The sequence below is a fragment of the Heterocephalus glaber genome, unplaced genomic scaffold (genome assembly GCF_053883595.1).
Source record: "Heterocephalus glaber isolate CG9 unplaced genomic scaffold, H.glaber_assembly_v1.0 deba00001497, whole genome shotgun sequence".
Taxonomy (NCBI): Eukaryota; Metazoa; Chordata; class Mammalia; order Rodentia; family Bathyergidae; genus Heterocephalus; species Heterocephalus glaber.
The window spans coordinates 25274447-25295290 of record NW_028258320.1 but is presented as its reverse complement, the minus strand read 5'-3'; the positions used below and the strand labels follow the sequence as shown (position 1 = coordinate 25295290).

General features: G+C 36.3%; 1 protein-coding gene and 1 long non-coding RNA gene across 4 annotated transcripts in view; one reads left to right on the top strand and one right to left on the bottom strand.

Annotated features, from left to right (window-relative positions):
- Arid5b (AT-rich interaction domain 5B) overlaps nucleotides 1–20844 on the top strand; it is a 178359-nt gene that overhangs the window by 34869 nt on the left and 122646 nt on the right. The gene's annotated exons all lie outside the window — the stretch shown is intronic.
- Nucleotides 8298–14873, bottom strand: LOC106010553 (uncharacterized). Of its 2 annotated transcripts, none has more exons than XR_001184308.3 (3): nucleotides 14777–14873; nucleotides 12405–12526; nucleotides 8298–9253 (listed from the first exon to the last, which is right to left on the bottom strand). It is a non-coding gene; the product is annotated as an uncharacterized LOC106010553 (long non-coding RNA). The 2 variants fall into 2 exon arrangements; XR_015440331.1 differs by having other exon boundaries at nucleotides 13967–14862.

The window sequence follows — 20844 nt, the reverse complement described above, 5'->3', positions numbered from 1 at the left end:
ATAGTATATCACGAGAATCTTAGCTCTGCCTTCTATCAGTTACTGCCAGGAGAAAAATGGTAGAAAGTCACTGTAGGTTTAGACTTTAGGTTCCTGTGTGTGAAGTGGACGATGTGTACCTTCCTTTATCACAGTAGAGTTTTGAGAACAAATTAATGAATATCTATGGGAACATTTGTGATATTGAAGTCTAAGTAGATATTTCATTATATTATTATTCTCAGAAGGAAGTTCTCTATGATACGGAGCTGTGTAGTACAACCTTGGCTTGTTTGTTAATTTTGAATGTCCGTGAATACACATGTTCTGGTGATTTAGAGCAGAGTTTACTCTCAATATTATCACCCTAAATAGGGTGCTATTTTTAAAGTCCTCCAAGTACTTGGTTATTTACTTCTATATAGTTATTTAGGTGTATAATATATTATTTATATATAAAATATATTGTAATGTTTATATAATGTTTATATATCTTTTTAATAAATATATAAATATTATATAATTAATGTTTTATAGATTTATACATATGTTATAGAACTTTTTTCCTTTTGAAAATTTTGTCAAAATAAGTGATAAGTGGCCAGTTGTGTGACTTCTCAAGGACTCTTTGTTAAAATTTGACTGTAGTCTTTACTGAGAAATTCTTGAGACCTTGTAGTTCAAAGACTTGTTTCAGATCACTTCTGAGTTTGATATGTTTCAGGGGATGTGGTCATGGAAAGGATTCTTACTCTTTGTTGAAAAAAATAACATAAATGTTTCTAATAAGAAGCATGATAAGAAGCTGACAACTTGTTATAATAAGGATTTTTCACCCATGATATCAAATGGATTTATGGGAATTGAAGTCATGCTTCATATTAGAATAATTCTTCCTTCTTTCCTTCTTCACTTCCTTCTTTCTCTCTTCTTTCTTTCCTAGATTGAAATTTTGTTTTGTATTCAAGAGTCATTTGAAAGCACTTATTGTTTATATTTTATCTTCAATTGTTGGGCTAGTTAAACCATTTTCCTTAGTAGTGAAAATTAGACAATATATTATTACATTATTCTCTTCATAAATATTTTGAGAAATCTGCAGAACAGACTCCTCATTAAAAACAAATTTCACCTTTATAATATCCTTAAGTTCAAAAGAGAAATCAGTTACACGTAGGGTTTAACAAAAACTTGTAAAGATTCTTACCAAAGGATTTTTTCACAAAGCCCTTGGACATTGTTGCATTTATCATGATATTTTAAAATAATCTAATCACAGCATAATCAACAATGGAGAAGCATGCTGTCTAAGTGCCAACATGGCTCTTTCTTCAATAGGTTGAGTCATGCCATTGTAAAGTGACAACACTTTAAGAGGAATAAGCTCACATTTTCAGGAATTTGCATCTAAAACAAAGTTTTAGAACTGCTTAATATCAAAATATTTTCTAAGAATCTAGAAATCCAAAAATTTATACTTACAAGGAATTAGATTACGATATTTGAAAGTTAGAATTCGGCTTGACCATCTAGTGAAACAGTTGAATACTGTCCTGAAATTATGGTAGAATGAACCAGTAAAGAGTGTCCCAAATATGGAACACTCATTTACGTAGTCCACACTTAGCCAGCCACATTGGTTGTTTCTGGTGGAAGGGAACTCTGCAAAATCTAACTCTGTCTGAGTCAATAAGTAGCTGATCATCAACACTGCTTCCCAGACACAGTGCCATCACTCACAAAGGTGCATTCCATGTTAAGACCCTTTTGTTTGAAATTTATCTTGACCTGAAGATCTTACAATATTTCCTACAATGATGAATGCATTTGAGAATCGCAATGTCTTTTAATAATAAACTGAATATAGACAATCAACTGAAGAGAAGTTTGTAGAATTTAGGAATTTATTCTTATCTTTAGATCTTGAGATGTTAGGGCAGAAGAAGGGGGGAAAGTGAAATTGAAATTTTCAGTGCTATGTTTTGATTCCAGGTAACTAGTATACACCTCTAAAATACAATCTGTGAACAAAACTCATGCTGTTTAGAGCTCTTCATAGAGTTTTCAGGCTGAGAAGGACCTTCAGGGACATTGGCCCAATAGATATTTCCTTCCTATTCTCCTGAAATAGTCTTCAGTTCTCTCTTTATTTGACTAAACAACCTCAATGTTTTCAATTCTTCCCTAGGATGTGGTTTTAGAATCCTGCACCATCCTAGTTACTTGTCTTAGGATAGACTTTGAGGGTTTTTTTGTTTTGTTTTGTTTTTTAACATCAGTTCATTTATATTGTTGAGCTCTGTACTGCTAAGAATCCTAGAGCCAAAGTAGGAGTAGCTTCCAGGGGGAATAGAGGTCATGGTACATTCATGGTACATGATGAGAGCTTTAAAGAGCTGGCTTGGCACACCCTACAGAGATTATGTGACACTAGCAAACCTATTAAACTCTTTTTTAGAGCTGTATGGCCTTGCGATTTCTGTACCTCAGAGGAAAAGATGTTATTTCACCACTACATCCCCCTGGTTTAGTTACCTGTTTTTTTTGTTTCAGGTTTTTTACACAGTATTATTAAGTACAGACTGTTATCTAGTGAACATCATAGTTAATTAATATAGCAGCTATTGTGGCTCAATATCAGCATTGTTGTGCCTTTGTATTTCTCCAGTTGCTGCACTTGTTTACACCACTTAAAATGTACCTTGCCCAAACTGATTTTTGCCTCAATAAAGATTCGTAGGTAAAGACCATCTTGGTGTCCAACTTGTTCAAGCTACTCCAACAATAAGATGAAGATCTGTATTTAAAATGAGACTCCATTCAACAGTTCCCCTTTCAGTTGGCGTGCATGATGCTTTTCTTATTTTATTATAGTTCCAAAATGTTTTCGTTCACCTTCTACCTCTCGTCTCTTTAGTCACTGCGTGATTGGTAATGATAGGCTATTATTAGGGCTGTTGTCACTATCACATCATCTTCAACACAAAGTACCTATGCCCCCCATGTGAGTTGATGTGGCTTTTATACAGGGTTTTGTGAACAGATATTTGATTTGGGCATTTAGTCTTAATACTCTTTAGCATTGACACCGATTCCTCTGAATGGCTCGTTTATCTTTCAGAGTGCTTTAAATGTGAGGTTTTATTGCAAAACATTAATTTCCCTAAATGTCAAGATTCACTCCCCTTCTTTCCTCTAACATTGTGTGTTCAAGTCTGTACTTTGTACAGGTCACTGCTGAGGAAAGCTGAGGTTTGGACTTTTGGCCCATATTTTAATAAACATATTTATTTAGGACAGACTGGAATAATAGTAGGTTTTCAAAGATTTTACAAAGTGCTTCATGCACAGTGGGGGCAGAGCAAATAGTGCTGCTGATTTCGGGTTTTCCGCAAATGTATTTTCATTTAGTTTACTGGGACGAAGTAGCCTTGCTTCTTTCTTCTCTAAAATCCCAAAGGTGTGCTTTGCTTAGAACTCTCTGCCTTTGGACCTCCTCACTAACATTTTTAAAAATTTAATCATTTCTACTATTTTTTAACACTTCCGATCTACTCTTAATATTGGTTTTCAGCTTATAGCATGCCTCTTTTTCAAAAACTTCATGCCTACTAAATAAAATACAAATGTTGCAAGCAAGCATGCAGTGAACTGTGTAATCAGTCCCGGCCTCCAATTTTCTCTTCTTTTCTTTTATTCATAACTTTCATTGTTGTTACTTTTATTCCTAGCAATAATGTCCATGTTCATTTGGGGAAATGTAGGCAATACAGATAAACAAAAAGCAAAAAACTTTAAGTTGATAATTTTCCTCCCACTCAGAAGTAAATGCTGTTGGCATGTATACATGTGCTAATGTACATGAATGTGTATATATATAGGCAAGAATTCATGGGCATAAACTTTTTCTCCATAAAAGTAAAACCTACTTTTTTTGGTACCTGGGGTCGAACTCAGGGCCTTGTGCTTGCCAGGAAGGCATGGTATCACTAAGCTACATCCCCAGCCCATAAATCTACTATTTAGGGACCCCTACCCCATACCTAATTTTGTATAGTCACTGTGACCATGCCTCCATGTTGTAAAACACGTTTTTTGGCTGAGAATATTTCATTATTAAGGTGTTTCATACTTTAATTATTGTTAAATCTTTCAGTTTCTTCTAATTCCTACAAACCTTAAAATTATTATAGCTATGCACATATCCATTATTATTTCTTTATATATTCCTTGGGGGGAGGGATTGCTTACTCGAATTGTGTGCAGAATGTTAATACAGAGTATTCTTCTCCCTTATCTCCCATGTCTTTTGTAAACCTCCTATTTTTGCCTTTCTTCCTGCTTTCTTTCTACTACACATACCACTTCTTTGACTTCCAAAGACTCCAATAAGCTTTGAGGCGCTCATACCTTCTGCTCTTGAAATACACCTTCCAGGACTCTGAACTGTGGGAATACTCCCTTTCCTTTGATACTCAGTTTAAACTGCTGAGACTCTTCTTAGCCATCCAGCTCATAAGATATACCCTGATTTATTGAGCACTTATCTTATCATGTTTAGTGTTTCTACCACCTTACGGAGCACCTTACTCTATAACTACCAATATAATGCGGATCTGTTTTTCATGTGTTTTGTCTTATCTTCCCAGTAACAACCTTAGCTCTATAGAACTGGGTCCCTAACTTCAAAGCTATACCTAGTAGGTTAAGTAAACACGTGGCTTTTTTTGATTACCCTCCTCTGAATTCTCTCATTCTCTATTCTTACTCTACCTGAGACACCTGAGGGCATTCAAAGGTTGATTTGGCTTCTTTCACAGCACTTCCTAGGACACCCTCTAGTGGAGGGGTTGTCTCATTGGTACCTGGTAGGAGAAGCAGCATGCTTTGGGTATTCGTTCAGTTGTAACTATTCTTGGGCTAATTCACAGTCAAGCAGCTGACTTGCACTCATTCTGAAAAACTTTGAGAGAGATTTTGAGCATATTGGAAACTAATCTGTCAGACTGAGGGTTTGGGTAGTGTTCTAGGTGTGCATGCGGGTGTGTGTGTTTGTGTGTGAGTGTGTGTGTGTGTGTGTGTATATATTTTACATATTAAAACTGGCACTCTTCTCTCTTCCTCAAAGGAATCTTTTTTCATGTTTCAGGATTATAGCAGAGACAAAAATGTGCAGGGAAATAAGCAAATCCACACTGGACTTGCTCTGCCTTATCATTTTATTATCAGCTTGTTTGTAATCTGTCTTTTTTTAGGTGACAGGTTATTAAAGAGATGGTTTTAGCTCGACATCTAATGCTTCTTTGTCTAGGCAATTGCACTGTTGTAATCCTCTCCTCCCTTAAAATGGTTACTTGCTAATCATGGTAGAAGATATTCTCCACCTTCCAACTACCTATTCTACTCTTTTGGTTCACAAAGAAAGTATTCTATTAGGCCCTGCAAAAACAAAGCTTCATGCCTGGCCTATTCTCTCAATAAGAAATAAAACATTGTTTTCATAGCAGTGCTGATAATAAGGCAGAGTTCAAAGCACGATGAAACATATACTTTTCTAGCAGAGAAAAACCTATAGTTACCTGACTAATTACCATCACGTGATGGCTGTGTGTATAAATATAGGCTTTTCACATGTGCACTCCCTGTGTAGGTTTCTTCTCTCCCTCTCTCTCTTCTTTCTTTTTTTTCAAACTGAGAATACTCATTTAGCTCCCATTGTTTTGTATTAATGTTTTCAATCAAAGATTTAAAAAAATAAGCACACATGAAAGCCAGCATTTTAAGGTAGCATCTTTGTGAAATTGTACTAAGTCTTAGTAGGTAGTCATTATATTGTAGAAAGACCATGGACTTTAAAATAAGACAGACCTGGATTGAAATCTCTGTTCTCTAAGCTGATGATCTTAAAGGTTTAATTCTGCTTTGATTGCTTATCTTTAGCACAGGGTTAATAATGCTTGTGCCATAAGACTGAAAGATTAGATCAGATCAGGTGTAGGAAGTCACAAAGCACACAGTAGGTGCACTTATTCACAATACTAGCTTTCCTTAGTCTTTCTTTTGGAAAGCAAATCTTTTAAAATTCTGTTTTCTTCCCATGAGAAACAAGCTGGACAGTCACAACATAAAAAGGATACCAAGATAAAGAGAACACCAATATGTGACCTCATCGATTTAATTCACAAACATTTAAGTTATCTATAAAGCATTGAAATTGATTAAAGTTTAAACAAGACTGATCTCAATTCTCTAAGGATCCAGAAAACCTTGAAGGTCATTTTGAAGTGCTTTTAATGTGAGTTTAAATGTTCTATGCTAAAATTTACCTAAGTATTTGTTGTCCTGAAAATCTTCTGCTCTGTTACTTCCTCTGATGACTTTTAGATGATAATTAACAGCTGATCCTAGTTGGTTAGAAATTTCAGAATTCCAGGAATTCCAAATGTATTTGGAATGATCACATGTAAAACGTGTATACTGCTGGCCTCTTCTACCCTTCTCTGGATGGGGTCTGGCTGGTCTTGTGGTTTATTGGCTCTGTATGGGTGAGTGTGTGACTATGCTTGTGTGTTTGTGGGATGGTCCTAACTGGGAAACTCTGGTCCTTAAGGTGTTTAATTGTTCCAGAAGAAACCAAACTACACTAGTGTGTGTTTTGTGTGTTGTTTTCTCTTGGAGGTTATGAGCAACAATGTGTGTGCATTAGAATAACCTAGGTATTCCTGCATAACAAACATCTCCAGAATCTTAATGACTTAACACAACAAAGGCTTATGTTTTGGTAGCCATGGTTCACTGTAGTTCACAGAAGTCTCCTGAAGAGAGTTTCCCACTGTGGTGGCTCTGCATTAGACTTTCCATGCCAATACATGCTCCTAGGGTCACACAGTAAAGGGATGAGAAGTGAAGGGTTGAGTACTAGCAATTAAATGTTTACACTCATTAATAACTCGCAGTAACATTCGTCACTTCCACACACATTTCAGTTATCAATTAGGTGATTAATTTCATGGCCATGTCTTACTTCAAGGAGATGGAGATATATAATCCTACCACATTCTTGAAATGAGAAGGGAATTAGATGCTAACATTAGTAATAACTCACATGTGCATTTAGGATAATGTGAATATCATACAATCATCAGTCTCAGGTTTGATATGAACTACAGATGATCTCATTACAAGATTTTAATTATGACATTTTTCCTGCATCTAATTTGCCTTAAATGTCCTCTGCAGAAATTTCAATTAGTTGACTTTTAAAAAATATTTTCAGTGATTGGCAATTCATTACTTAATGTGACAGTCCTACTCCATCTCTGATCCATTATTTTGTTAGGAATTTTTATTTTGATAAACTAAATTTGAACATGTGATTTACAGTATAAATCATTGTACTCTCTATATGCTATTTTTCCTAGTTCTTTTCTTATAACAACATAGAACAAATTAATTTTTTCTTGTTCTTGATCACATTTTAAATATTTGAAAATAGTTATGAGGCCTTTATAGTATTCTGTCTTTGTCCCCAATTTTCCCTTCTTTAAGGCAAATACCAATAAGCCCCAATCCCACATTCCTTATATCATGTGATTTCTAATTCTGTCACATCCTTGGTGGTGCTTATATAAAAATCTAAGTTGTCTCTGACCTCCCAAAGTATAACTACATTTGTCTATTTAAAGAAAAGGTTATACTTCAACCTGGTTTTTTCCCTTAATTTTACTCTTTTATGCAGTCCATGTAAAAATTTAAGCCATACAGGAGTAAAAATCTCCCTTTTCCTGCCCTTCAGTTCCACTCCTCCTCCCAGAAGTAACGCACTGCTAGCAATTGATGGTTATTCCTCCAGTTTATGTGTGTTTGTATGTGTGCATTTGTACATTGTTTGGCTAAGAAAGCAGGATCTTACTGTGTGCATTATTTTACAGCTTCATCTTGTCACTGGTTAACAGTAGTCTAGCACTCTGCTGTCCTGTATAGTAGCCACTTTCCACAAATAGCTGGTGAGCACTTGAAATGTAGTTACTGTGACCGAGAGTCTGAATTTTAAATTTTATTTAATTTTAATTCATTTCAATTTAAAATTAAAAACGGAAGCAGTGTTAATTTTTTTTAAACATAACCATTGTCTCAGTAGGCATATATATCACTTTAACTATTGAATATTTAGCATGCAAAGTGGATGTATTGTACCCCAGATTTCAAAAATGTAGCATAATGAAGAATGTGTTTCTCACTAATAATTTTTACATTGATCACATGTTGAATAGTATTTTTGATAGATTAAATAAAATATAATTACTTTGACCTTTTCCTTTAAATTTTTTAATGTGGCTATGAGAAAATTTAAATTATACGTGTTGTTCATTTTATATTTATATTGGACACTGCTGATCTAGAGAGATTTGGACAAATTCAATGTTTAGCCCAATCTTTTATTTTGAAGTAGAGTCACTATTTTACATACTGACTGCTTAATAAAGTTAAAGCATTATGTTTGCTGTGGGACAAATCCAGTCCTTGTCCTCAGGAGGTTACAATGTAGTAAAGCAGAGTTCGGCTTTCTGCGTGCATGCAGAGGTAAGTAAAGTGTCCTGGGATTAGGGAAAACGGCTCTGGAGAACTTGTTTTATCTGTGAGCCAACTTGCAAAAATGCTTGATGAGCAGCAACTGTGACCTGTTTCTTTGGAATAGTTTTATATATCTGGCTTTTTGGTAAAAGCGAGGAAATTCTCATCTGTGTATTCTTTCTAATCTGCCAGAATATTATTAGAAATGGAGGATCTCATAGTCATCTCTGACTTAGGTCTTGTTGAAAGGCCTATTTATCCCACTAGGAACTTGGACTTGGATCAAAATTGGCTTTCCAGATAGCAATGCTGTGCTTGATGCTATGTACTGACCCTTCACTGCCCCTGATAAATACTTGGTAGTTCAGATCAAGGCTGTCAGGCTAGCAGAAGAAAACATGTACTGTGTATTCCGTGTTGAAATTCCTAATATTCAGTCAAAGCTCTAGCACTTCACCAAGAAAACTTTCTGAGATGTTGAAGGGACAATAATGAAGCTCAAGGCTCTTTCTTGATTTATTTGGACTTCGTGAATTTCATTTGTTTCAAAACTGTGAAGCCTCCTCATGTCTATCAATGCAAGCTCTAGCAATAAAAGGCTATCAGTTGAATCTCAAAATGTTAAGTCCTTTAGCTTCTCATTGGATGTCCATTCATCACAGTAATATTTTCATGCAGTATCACATTCTTAGGGTATAACCTACAAGATAAGAAAAAAGTTAGCAATTTTCTATCACAAATGATAGAGCTTTTCCATGAAAATGTCAACTTTCTGCCTAGTTACATTGCAAATGGGACTACTGTGGTTAATCAAATAAATGCATATAAAACAATTTCTCCCCAAGGTAGTGTTATTGGTAGATCTCATAAAATCATGGAATTCATCTTGGGCAGAACTTTCTGGCTGAATAAAATTTCTGTCTTATCTCTGGTCTAGGAGAGAGGGTAAGGAGGGAATAAAATCTATACTACAGACAGTGATTCAGAGTTTGGAAGGTGGCGTATTGATAATTGTCATCTTTAACTCTACCTCCAAAAAAACTATAACTTAGACTACAAGTCTAGTGTCTAGACATTCTTCTGGGAAGTAATGTGAGTCTTGGATTCTTGATTAGAAACTGCTGGATACATTCCCATGGGGATAGCACCCCTTCCCAAATCTGCATGACAGAATTCTGTATGTAATCTAAGATATGTAAATACACATTTTCTCAGATCATTCATGACATTCATCTGATTCTGAGAGGATCATATAATTAAAAGGTTATGAAACACTTTGTAAATGCCTAATTATCAGTACTCCTCTCCCTAAAAAGCTACTCAGACATTTCAGAGACGTTTTATTTTCTGTATTTTCCCAGTAGTCTGTGCGCATATGATAAGGAGAACAGACAGCTGGATTTGTCTGTCCTAGCGGTGCTTCACCTTCTGAGGGTGGCACAGATGCTGTGGAAGCTAAAGAGCCCTATGAACTCTCCCTGAGGAAAACATCTACATCCATAGAATCTGAGTGACATTTGAAAACATTCATGAGTCCCTTCCTGAAATCAGTGCCTTTGCTCTTGGTTAAAGACAGCTGGTTGGTTCCCTTTGACAGTACAAAACCATGGAGCTATGAAGAAGAAAAGCAAGGGTGATGTGTTTGCACGCACAAGGTTGGTGGGTCTCCACTTTCCGACAGTTTCAGGCATGGGGAAGGAAGGCATGCCTCACTCATCTCATATATTTTTATTTATACTTTCATATTATAAAGTATGAAGCCAGGTGGACGCTAGATAATACTTGCTTTCTACTGTCTGGAGGATCTGGCTCTGTTCCGTACACATCGTATCTTCATCAATGACTTCCTCTATATAGTGCTCAAAGGGCTCTCACAAACAGTGGCCCACAAAGACACCTTTTGATAAAGTAGAGCTCCTTTTGCAATGGAAGTTATTTTCTGTGGGTCAATTTTTATACATCAGGTTTCATTAAATGAGCCCTGCTTCAGGATTCTTTTGAAAGTCTTTTGTCTCTTCTAACAGCAATGTGTTTATTATGTGAATCAATCTCACATTTAATATTCTAAATATTTATAAAAGAATGAATTTTGTCTGTAAAGCATGCTACCTACTGTTTTTGGTCTAAAGGTGGCCTATTTCTGGGAACTTGATTTGAAGCCCAAGATAAAAAACTTTTTTCTAAACCAGGCATGGTGGCACACATCTATAATCCCAGTACTTGGGAGGCTGAGGCAGGAGAATCACTTTGAGTTTGAGGCCCATTTGAATTACATCGTGAGTTCAAGGCCAGCCTGAACTATATAGTGAGAACCTGTCTCAAAAAAGCAAAAAACAAACAAACAAACAAAAAAAAACCCCAAACCCAAAAGAAAACCTTTTTTCTCTAATCAGAATCCTGTCTGCTATCTACTAGATAAAACTACCTAAAGAGAAAGAAATGAGGGTTCCCCAATCTTTTAACCCAAGATGTTTCGTGGCATGTAGTAGGTACTCAGTGCATGTGTTGGACGAATGGATGGATGACTAGATTTAAATCTGATGCTTAGAAGCAACATAATATCATGGTAAGAGCTTGGAAGTTTGGCCGGCTTGGACTTGGACCCTAGATCCCAAATGTCTAGCTTTATGACCTTTGGCAAGTTGCTGAGTTTTGGTTTCTCATCACCTACAAAATGGGTGTATAATTCCTACCTCATTGGGATTTTGTAGTATTTAACAACATATTGAATTCCAGGTGCACAGAAAAGTGTTAGGTGCAATAAAGCATTTGGTAAATGATAGCATTACTAAAGTCTGCAGCTTTAAATTAGGATATCCTAGACTTCAGTCATTGGTAAACCAACCTCACAATTTTTACCATACCAATAGTTGAGAGTTTTATTATTTACTTAATTTGTCCTTTAGAAAATTTCTATTTTACTTCAATAACTTTATTTTAAATAGGAATTTTTTATCACTACTGTAAATGGAAAGCCAGTAGGATTTGCTATAAATAAGGGTGAAAAAATATGTAATTCTTAAAATACAAAATGTTTATCCATGCACCACCCAAAATTGACTTGCAGACCACTAGTGTACACCACACTTAAATTCATTTCCTTTGGGGCTTTTTTTCTGGGGCAAGAGCCTTGTCTAGGTCACTGATAGCAATGGGACACTCTTACCCCATGCAAGCCTTCTGTCTGTAACAGGCTATGAAGGGCTGGACCAGTTGCACTGACTGAATCTATAGCCTCAGAAGCCTAACTGCCACACAGATGTGAAGTCTCAAATAGTGTACCATACACCTGCCTCTTTGTGGATCAGCCAGCGTTCACTGAGCACCAGTGGTTAAACATTGCAAGACCAGTGGAAAGACATGAACCTTACCTTCAAGATGCTTGGACTCTTACAGATGGCTTAATACTCAGCTCCTGACTTGGACTGGGGACCTAAGAATCTCAGTTTGGGCAGTTTGTAAATATACAGAGCTGTATATAGTAGGGAAAAGTGTCATTGCTATTACCACCCAAAACTGTAACCTTGCAAAACTGAGTCCTGGGTAAAATTAGTTTACACAGAAATTTGTCTCATCAAAAGTGATTTGCCAAGCTTGAATCCTTCATATTGGCTAGATTGGAACAAGTCACTTGCCTAAGCATTGAACTTCAGCTAAGCAAAATCAGCTCTGATTTAAAAGGGAGTGTCCTTTAGCAGCATGCAAAAAGCTAAGGTGAAGGCTCACATCTGTGTTGTGTTGCTTAATTGGTAAAAGCTGAAGCCCTGCTGAAAAGAGCCACATCACCTACACTATTCTCCTAGTCGTTTAAATATGTGTGCCATGCTTTCAAGTACTTGTTAATGTCTCACCAAGCAGATTGATAATCAGAATATTACATGTGGCTTGAGAAATGAGGCTGGATGCATTGGCTAGACAGACTCCAACTGTGGGGAAGACCATCTTCCATTTGACTGTGCTCCACTGTGTTACACTGTGAAAGAAAAAGAGAATTTAGCCGAGTGTTCAGCTGTTGGCTTGAGATACCACAGTTCTGAATACAAATACTATAAAGACAAATGAAGCAATAAAAGAATAGTAATATAAAATACTGGGCAAATAAACTCCTGAAGTTTGTGCTGGAAGTATTTTTCTCATCTATGAGCAGTACTTTAATCCATTGACGAATAGTATTAGCTGTCCATTGAAGACGCCGTAAAGCATTTATGGTCTTAGAGTAAATGATTGGTAATTATGACTTAGAAAACTATAAATACATGGGAGGGATTTGGTGATATCACAACAAATCACGAGAGAAGCTAGAGTGGTTTCTAATGTTAACAGAACCTCAAGAAATATTCGGAGCATATTTGTAGTACCACAGTTGAGTTTTTTACTGGGGTGAGTGTGAGACTGGTGTTTTATTGCAAAACAAGCAGCTCTTTTGCATGTGGACTAGTGGGAGCCTCCTGAGTGAGATCAGGCCCTCCATTTGTATAATGTATGACCTTTTCAGCCAAAGAAAATACATCAAAGAAAAGCACAACCTTCTCTCCTATCTCCTTCTTCCTCCCCTAATTTCTGATTTTTTTCCTTTAAATGAGTTTTGTGTAAGTGAAAAAAAAAAGTGCCAAAGGACCCTGAATTTCTCAGCTGTTTGTCCCAGTTCCTCTAGTTTCGCACCCATGTCAGTCTAAAAAGTGATCCATTGAATATTCCATTCTAGTGCTCGGTTTCCCTGCTTGTTACCTTCTGGTCTGCTGATGGAGGAGACATTGAAAGGGGCACCAACCCACACTGGCCTGCTGGTGTGACTCACAGCCTCAAGAAGAACCACATGTCAGGGAGGCAACAAGTGCCAGATTGCACTCAGAACATAGCCTTGAGACATCACAAAAATGTCTCAGATGAAGACCCTACAGGAAAGCTGGCCAGGCAGTGTCATCGCCCTGCAGGAAGAGCTTGGCAGGGCACCCTACTGAGTGAGGTGCAAGTCTTTGTAAAGCCTATTAGTCTTATAGAAAGTTCCACACAAAATAGTGTATGCCAGGTGCTGGAATGTTGAGAACGACTTGCCGCATGACAAGTTCACTCTTGAATTCTATGCCTGTATCTAGGTTTCAGGAGACTTCAGTCCCCTTGACTACACATATTTCTTGAGCTCCTGCTCTGTGAATTTGCTACATTGTACTCCACACAAGGCACTGGGAAGGACACCAGCCATGTGGCCCAAATTCTTACAGCCTTGGTGGAATTAGCAAGAGTCACTTAAAGGAGCTTACACACAAGGACTCATGTGCCTGGTATGAAAAACATGGCCAGCATCTGCCCCAGAGTAATTTTATTTAGGCACATTATAGTGGTCCTCAAATCTCTTAGATTTGTACCTTTCCTGATTCTGAAGCCTAGGGTCAAACAACAGAGTCCAACTTACTGGATAATCAGATGGTGGAGGTGTGGAATGGGCCACATTAACAACTGGAGGTCACAGGCAGCACGAGTCAAAATGGACACAAACCTCCAGGCTGGAACAGCAACCAGGGACCCGATGTGTGTCAGGAGTTAACCCTTCTCTGCCTGGACTCTGGTGTGGGCCAGATCTAGCCTGACGTGAACAGGCTGAAGGGCAGCCTCCCCTGCAGACCTGATGTCAGTGAGTTAAGTGAGGTTTAATTCCATCTAGATTCCATTTGTAGTTTACTGCAATCCCACCCTACAATGCTTAACTGCTCTTCAAAATGCACCAACTAAAAATAGTTTCATCTGCAGTGTGAACATAGTTTCATATTTATACTAGCATCTGGCCTAAGGAATTGAATACTCCATTCTTTAAATAGCTTCACACCAGCTCTGGAATACTATGAGATGAAAATCTCCCCCAGTTAAACACCTTGTTTACATAGACATGTTTAAACACAAACAAGCTCCCTTTTTAAAATGCAGAAGAATATTAACTTGGGAGTTGATGGTGCTTCCGGGTTGTCGTTTTGGGAACTGGAAGAACAGGATTGAGTAGAGAATAAATTTAAAATACATTCATTTAGTAAAAGATTTCAGAGACATCTACTCTGTTTAAAAATTTTCCTAAATTTGATCTACAAACATGTCAATCATGAGTGTGAATTTGGAATGCCTTCTATACCATCATATGTGAGTCAATTACAATGAATTTCTTGGGCTGAAAAAAATTATGATGCTGCTAATATCCAACAATAATAGAAATATAAACCTAGATATACCTTACCTTTTTCTACCAACAAATGCTTTGGGGCCGGAAATCATTTGCCAGCAGGCAGTGAATGTAGTTTTGTTAGTCTTAGGGGGGTACTAATGGTTAGTCCCCATGAAGAAAAATGTGAAAATAACACACTAAAAGGTAAACATTATGAATGGATGGCTAATGATTAGCTGTTATAGTCCAAAGGGGCAGGATATGTTTTTTATAGTTTTATGACCCTTGCCCAGCCTTTACTGAAAGTACATTGTATATTCAGAATTATATATTTTAAACCTATACCTCCTTTGAACATCCTTCTTTAAAGATAATAGGAAACATCCTCCATGTTCCTTAGTATGTTAGAAAGACAGAGAGAATTTTAAAATGTATATTGGTTTTAACATTTATTAAAGAAGAGGAACAGACACTTGTTTTCAAAAATCCAATTTATCAACCCACAGAGTGGAATATAATAACACACCTTTAACCTCCAGCAACCCCAACCATCCTGAAAAGAAGTAACTGTTCAAGGTAGTATGATTACTCTGACAAGCAGATGTGTTAATATTCAGTACACTACTCCTATGGAATAGTCAAGATACATCCCCCTCTGAAGTGAATGGCTTTTGTGTGTGAAGCCCAATTCACAAACAATAATTTCTTTTTCTATTTAAAACAAAAAGTGGGGCTGGGGATTTAGCTCAGTGGTTTCACTGCCTGCTGTGCAAGCACAAGGACCCGAGTTCGATCCCCGGTACCAAAAAAATAAAAAATAAAAATAAAAATAAAAATAAATAGAACAAAAAGTGGTTTTTGTGGAGTCCCAGCAGGTTCTCATTTTACAACTTAGATGAACTACTTTAGTAAATTAAAGAATGTTAGTATATCATTGGCCACTGAAATGTTAACCTACAGGTATATTTGAGAAGTAGAAACATAAAGGCAACGTTTTAGTCATTGGTGTTAAAATTAGATTTGAGTTTATAATCTTGAGAGGCAGGCCGTGAGTTGTTTTTCACAGTCCACGAAAGTAAATGCTTCTTCTCTACTAAAGTTGTGTGTATGCTCCAGGAAACTTTGAAATGTCTTAGTTTAAACATCACTTTCAGTTTTTAGCAGTGGGACTCTTCTTGATAAAAATTTAATCTCATTCTACATCATCCTTTTAAAATGTTTTTCCCCATTACAAATGCAGAAAATAAAGATATACAAAGAGAAAAAATAAAAATCCTCCATAGTCCCACTACACAGAGAATACCACTTTTAACAGTTTAATTCCAATTTACTATTTTTCTTGATACTGAGACAACAGCTTTGAGGGGAAAAGAAACAATTTCAGCCAACTATATAGATGATTTTTAGGATGCATATTAATTTTGAAAAATTAAAAAGTGGTGAAGAGGGGCAGGGAGTATATTTTGGAATCTACTTTAAAGGACAGCTCTGGACTTCTCTCCTAAAAAGCCATATTTCTCCATGGGTTTCTGGCTTCCCTAGCCTGAGACTCCTCTAGTCTGACTCAGCATTTTAAATAAATCTAATCCCATTTCATAGTCATCACAGTAATCCCTCCCACTGTTCTCCCAGTCATATTGAACTTCCTTACCTTGTGCAACTGTGGGTTTTTATTCACATGCTCTGAATTTTAGGAAGTTCTTTTTAAAAAATTTTTTTGAGGGGAGGAAGTTCTTTTTTTCTAGTAGACCAAATACTGTGGCTATTCCCTGCTATCAGTTCCCTTGAGCCACCCCACAAGGTAAAGGTATAAATATCTCCCACCTGAAAGTCATCTACATACTTTAAAGCAGTTCTCTGCTGCTTTCAAGAGTTGCTGACATCTTCCTTGTTCTTCTAACATCTTCTGATTTCTAGGTTAAACATCCCTGGTGCTATTGACTTAGACTGTTCCTTACATTTCCCTTTCTATGTTCACTTTAAAATCTTGCCAGCATACCATATATGTTGTCTAACCAATGTATGGTGTAATAAGAACTATGACATTCTTTATCCTGGTCCTATATTTCCATAAATTCTGCCCATGTTTTATTGTTGCTTACTAGCAGTACTCTTTATTAGCTTACACATAAATTATGGTTAGCTAAGAAGGGACCCTTTTTGTTTTTCAAAACCAGGTATAAAACAACATTTTCTCTTATTAGATTTAGTATTATTCACTTTAGGCCATTTTTCAGCCTTTTAAGGACTTTTGCTCTTGGCTCACATAGGTTTGGATTATATCTTCCAACTGTGTTGTCTACAAGTTTGAGGAGTATTCTATATCTTTGCTCAAATAAAATTTATTAAAACAAGCAACAACCAAACACAAGCAACTCTTATCATTTGATGTTACCATATTGCCACTCAAATTTCTTTTTAAGATATACCTTCCTAACTTGATTCCAGGTATCTTACAGGAAGAAGCTTATCTTACTGGTCAATATTAATAATATCTAAAGCTCTCAGGTCATAGTTATTTTTTAATTGATCCTGTGGCTATTAGTAAATCATGTGTCTACCTTGCTTACCTTCAACCCCCCCCCCCCACACACCCACACATACAGTTTTTTGCACACATACAACAAAGAAATGAATAGTGGAGACAACACAGTGGACCTCTCTGGAGTTAGTTCAGTGTCACACACCTTAAGGTAAAAAAAAAATCCTTTTCCTGCATCATACGTTTTATTATAGAATGACAAGCAGAGTTAGTTGATGGATAAATGCTCATCTTTCAGCTAAATAATTTTATACTGTGAGGACAAAATGCTCAAACATTTAACTCAATTTTTCCCTTTCCAGACATATGTTTTGCTGTAATGTAGACACAGTTTCCACAGATATATTTCTGGCCTGAGAATGTTCATGTGTCTGTTAATGTGTGCACCTTTTAAAACAGGAAGAATAATGCTGACATTTTATTCCAGCTGAATGTTGGAAGCATAGGTGGATGTTATTAAGGTGATTACCTAAGCCTATAGAGTAGTTCATGTAAGCTCTTGGTTTGGATATGCTTGGTACATTCATATAGACCATCTGTTTGTACATTCTTATATTTATTCATTCATTTATTCATTCATTTATTCAGTAAACACTTAAACACTATTATGTCCAGGTTCCACTACACTTTAGGTTTTTAGAAAGATTCTTGAAAATGCTAATTTCCTTAACACATGCTAGTATTGGGGATACGTCATTTCATGAAAATTATTTAGGTTAGAATTTGTAGATCCATAAATATACCAAATCTAATGTAAACCCAATCTATATGTCGTATATACCCAATCTATATGTTTCACAATAATAATACACTTAACATGGCAAGCCAGTACACACACGTCTATACACAGTATATATGCATGTGTATCAGTAAATGTGCACAAGTATATATGTACATGCAAACAATAGTTTCACCAAACAGTACTGACCCCCCTAAAAATGATGTACTCTCACATTTTCTTTTCTATTATATCCCTTTTTTTGGTAGAGCCATATCTTTTTAAGTTTTTTTATTCGTATATGTTTGTGATGCATAATAATTATTTATGACATTTATCCTGGGGAATCGGTACATATCCATGTCCGATCTTGATCATTTTTACTTTCCCTCCCCCTCCCTATGCTTCACTGTTCCCTTATCTCCAGATCTCGTTCCCATGTCCACAAAGTCTACTTTTTCTATTCTATTTTTTTAAATGCTAGTCGCAATTCACTTAATTGGTTTTATAATCCTACTAATGTACTGTAAACCTGAGTGTGGAAAACAGTGACCTAGAAGAAATCATTTTGCATAATGTCTTCTTTCTGATTAAGCACACTATTTCTAAACTTCACTGTTTACAGATTCAAATTTGGCTAATTGTTACTTAGGTGTTCCCAAACCTATAACAATCTCTGCAGAATTTACGTCTCTTTTCCAAAGTCTGAAAGCGAACCCTTTTACAGTGTCCTATTTCTAGACACCATAACTGGCACAGTTCAGTGTTCTTTTTGTTAATCTAATATATTGTCATATGTCATATGTAAAACAGAAGGAAAATCCCACAATACAAGTCCACTTATGATTTAATACTCTTGATTTTTCAAAATGAATAGACAGGCTTGTTGCTGTTCGCATATTCAGTGTTTTTAAGGAATCCATCTTTTAGGCATTGTCTGTTTCGGTGTATTACTCCTCAGTGGAGAGAGAGCAATAATTTCCTGCCTCTTCACCCTGGACCTGAGAAACTGCTTTCAACACCCTAAAGACAAAGAAAAGCTTCTATTTATAGGCTTCATGTGGTTTCTAAAGTTTTAACCAAAGTGAATAGAACAATAATAAATTGCTTTCACATTTCTGCCCATAGAATTGTTTATTTAGCATTTTCGGTAAAACAAGAGACCTTCCATCTGCATGAAAAGACTGTATTTTGATTGCCTAGGAGATTCGAAATGATTTCTAATCTTGCCACTACTGTCTTCTGCTGTATAAATGAAATGTTTCATTTTCAAAGAATGTGTCAGGATTTTCTGAAGACAGTTGCTTCACTGCTCTGCACTCCCTCGCCCCCCCCAAAATAAAATGCTTTGCTTTGTATTTTCCAAGAGAACAATGGCATTATTTTTTATATTAGAAGATAGGATTTTCAGCAAGTCTTAAAATGCTTATTTGCTAGTGGTTTCTTTGTTCCATAAAGTTGCTTGTAGGAATATTGTCTTTCATTCTCTTACTACCAAGGGTTCTCAGTTTTGTGCAGTGATCAAACAGGACAGTTGCCCTCTGGATAGGGAGAAAGAATTGTACCTAAAATATGCACACCATTATATTTGAGGGGTCAAGATAATAAGCATCTACTGCAATACTCCTTTCCTTTGAAAAAGGCTGCTTTTGTCAGGGAGTTTTTTTGTTGTTTTTTGTTTTCTTTTGTTTGATTTGGTTGGGTTGTTTGCAATATTGGGGAATGAACCCGGGGCCTTCATACTGAGCTACATCCCCAGGCTTCTTTTATTTTTTTGATTTTGAGATGGAATCTTAATAAGTAGCTAAGTTACCCAGGCTGGGCTAGAACTGGTGATCATCCTGCCTCAGCCCTCCAGAGTGCTGGAATTACAGGCATCTATCACTATGCTTGACTGCCAGGTCTGTTTTGACAGCTAGGCAAATCATAACAAGGGATGTGCCATTTTGTCAAGGTATTGAGGCGGGACAGAGTTGAGTTTTTCTTGACCCCTAGCATCTCCAAATTATTTACATCCTCCTATACCTGCATGGCTGATCTCTAGCCCTGCTATAAGTGTGAAAGAAACTTAATATTTGTTATTGTTGTTGTTGTTGAGTTTGTTTGTGGGTTGGTTATTTTGCAATACAGGGGATAGAACCCAGAGCTCTGTCACTAAGCTATACCCCCAACCCTAAGGCTTGCTTTTAAAATGACATTTGACCTAATCAATTTTCAGTTAAGAATTATCATATCCTATTGTCTCACAATCAGAATAAACTGACATTTCCCACATTCAATTTACTAGGTGCTTTAATTTTGTTTATAAATAGCTGTATGATTCTTTTGGAGCTTCTTTTTTTCCCCTTTGCTTTAAAGATCTTGATTTCCATACTAAACCCGACAAGATTTCCTCTCTCCAACTAATAAATCCAATAAAGAGTTTTATTTTTCATAATTATGCTTAAAGCATGAGAAAGAGTCAAGCTTTTAAGCATGTGGTGGCTTGCCACTATCAGAAAGTGACTAACATCTGAATAGAGAAAAACAGCCAGTCCATTAATTATGTCCATATGATCAGATCTCCAAGATGCATTCAATCAATATATTCTGCCTTGATTAACCATATTGAAATACTTGAAACCCTGACTTATAATGTGAAATTCAGACATATTTATAAATGCCAATAGCTTTTATTTAGAGTCAACATTTGATGACAAACCTCTTACTTAAATAAATTGACTTTGAGAACAAGGATGCACAAAGAAATATAATTCATTCATTTTATAATTGTTCCTCCCTGCTGTAGACCTTTGCCTTTGGCATCTAGTCTTTAACAATAATCTATGGCTAGATATAGTCAAGGCTTTGGAGGAATGCTAAGGTGAATTCAAATTGGAT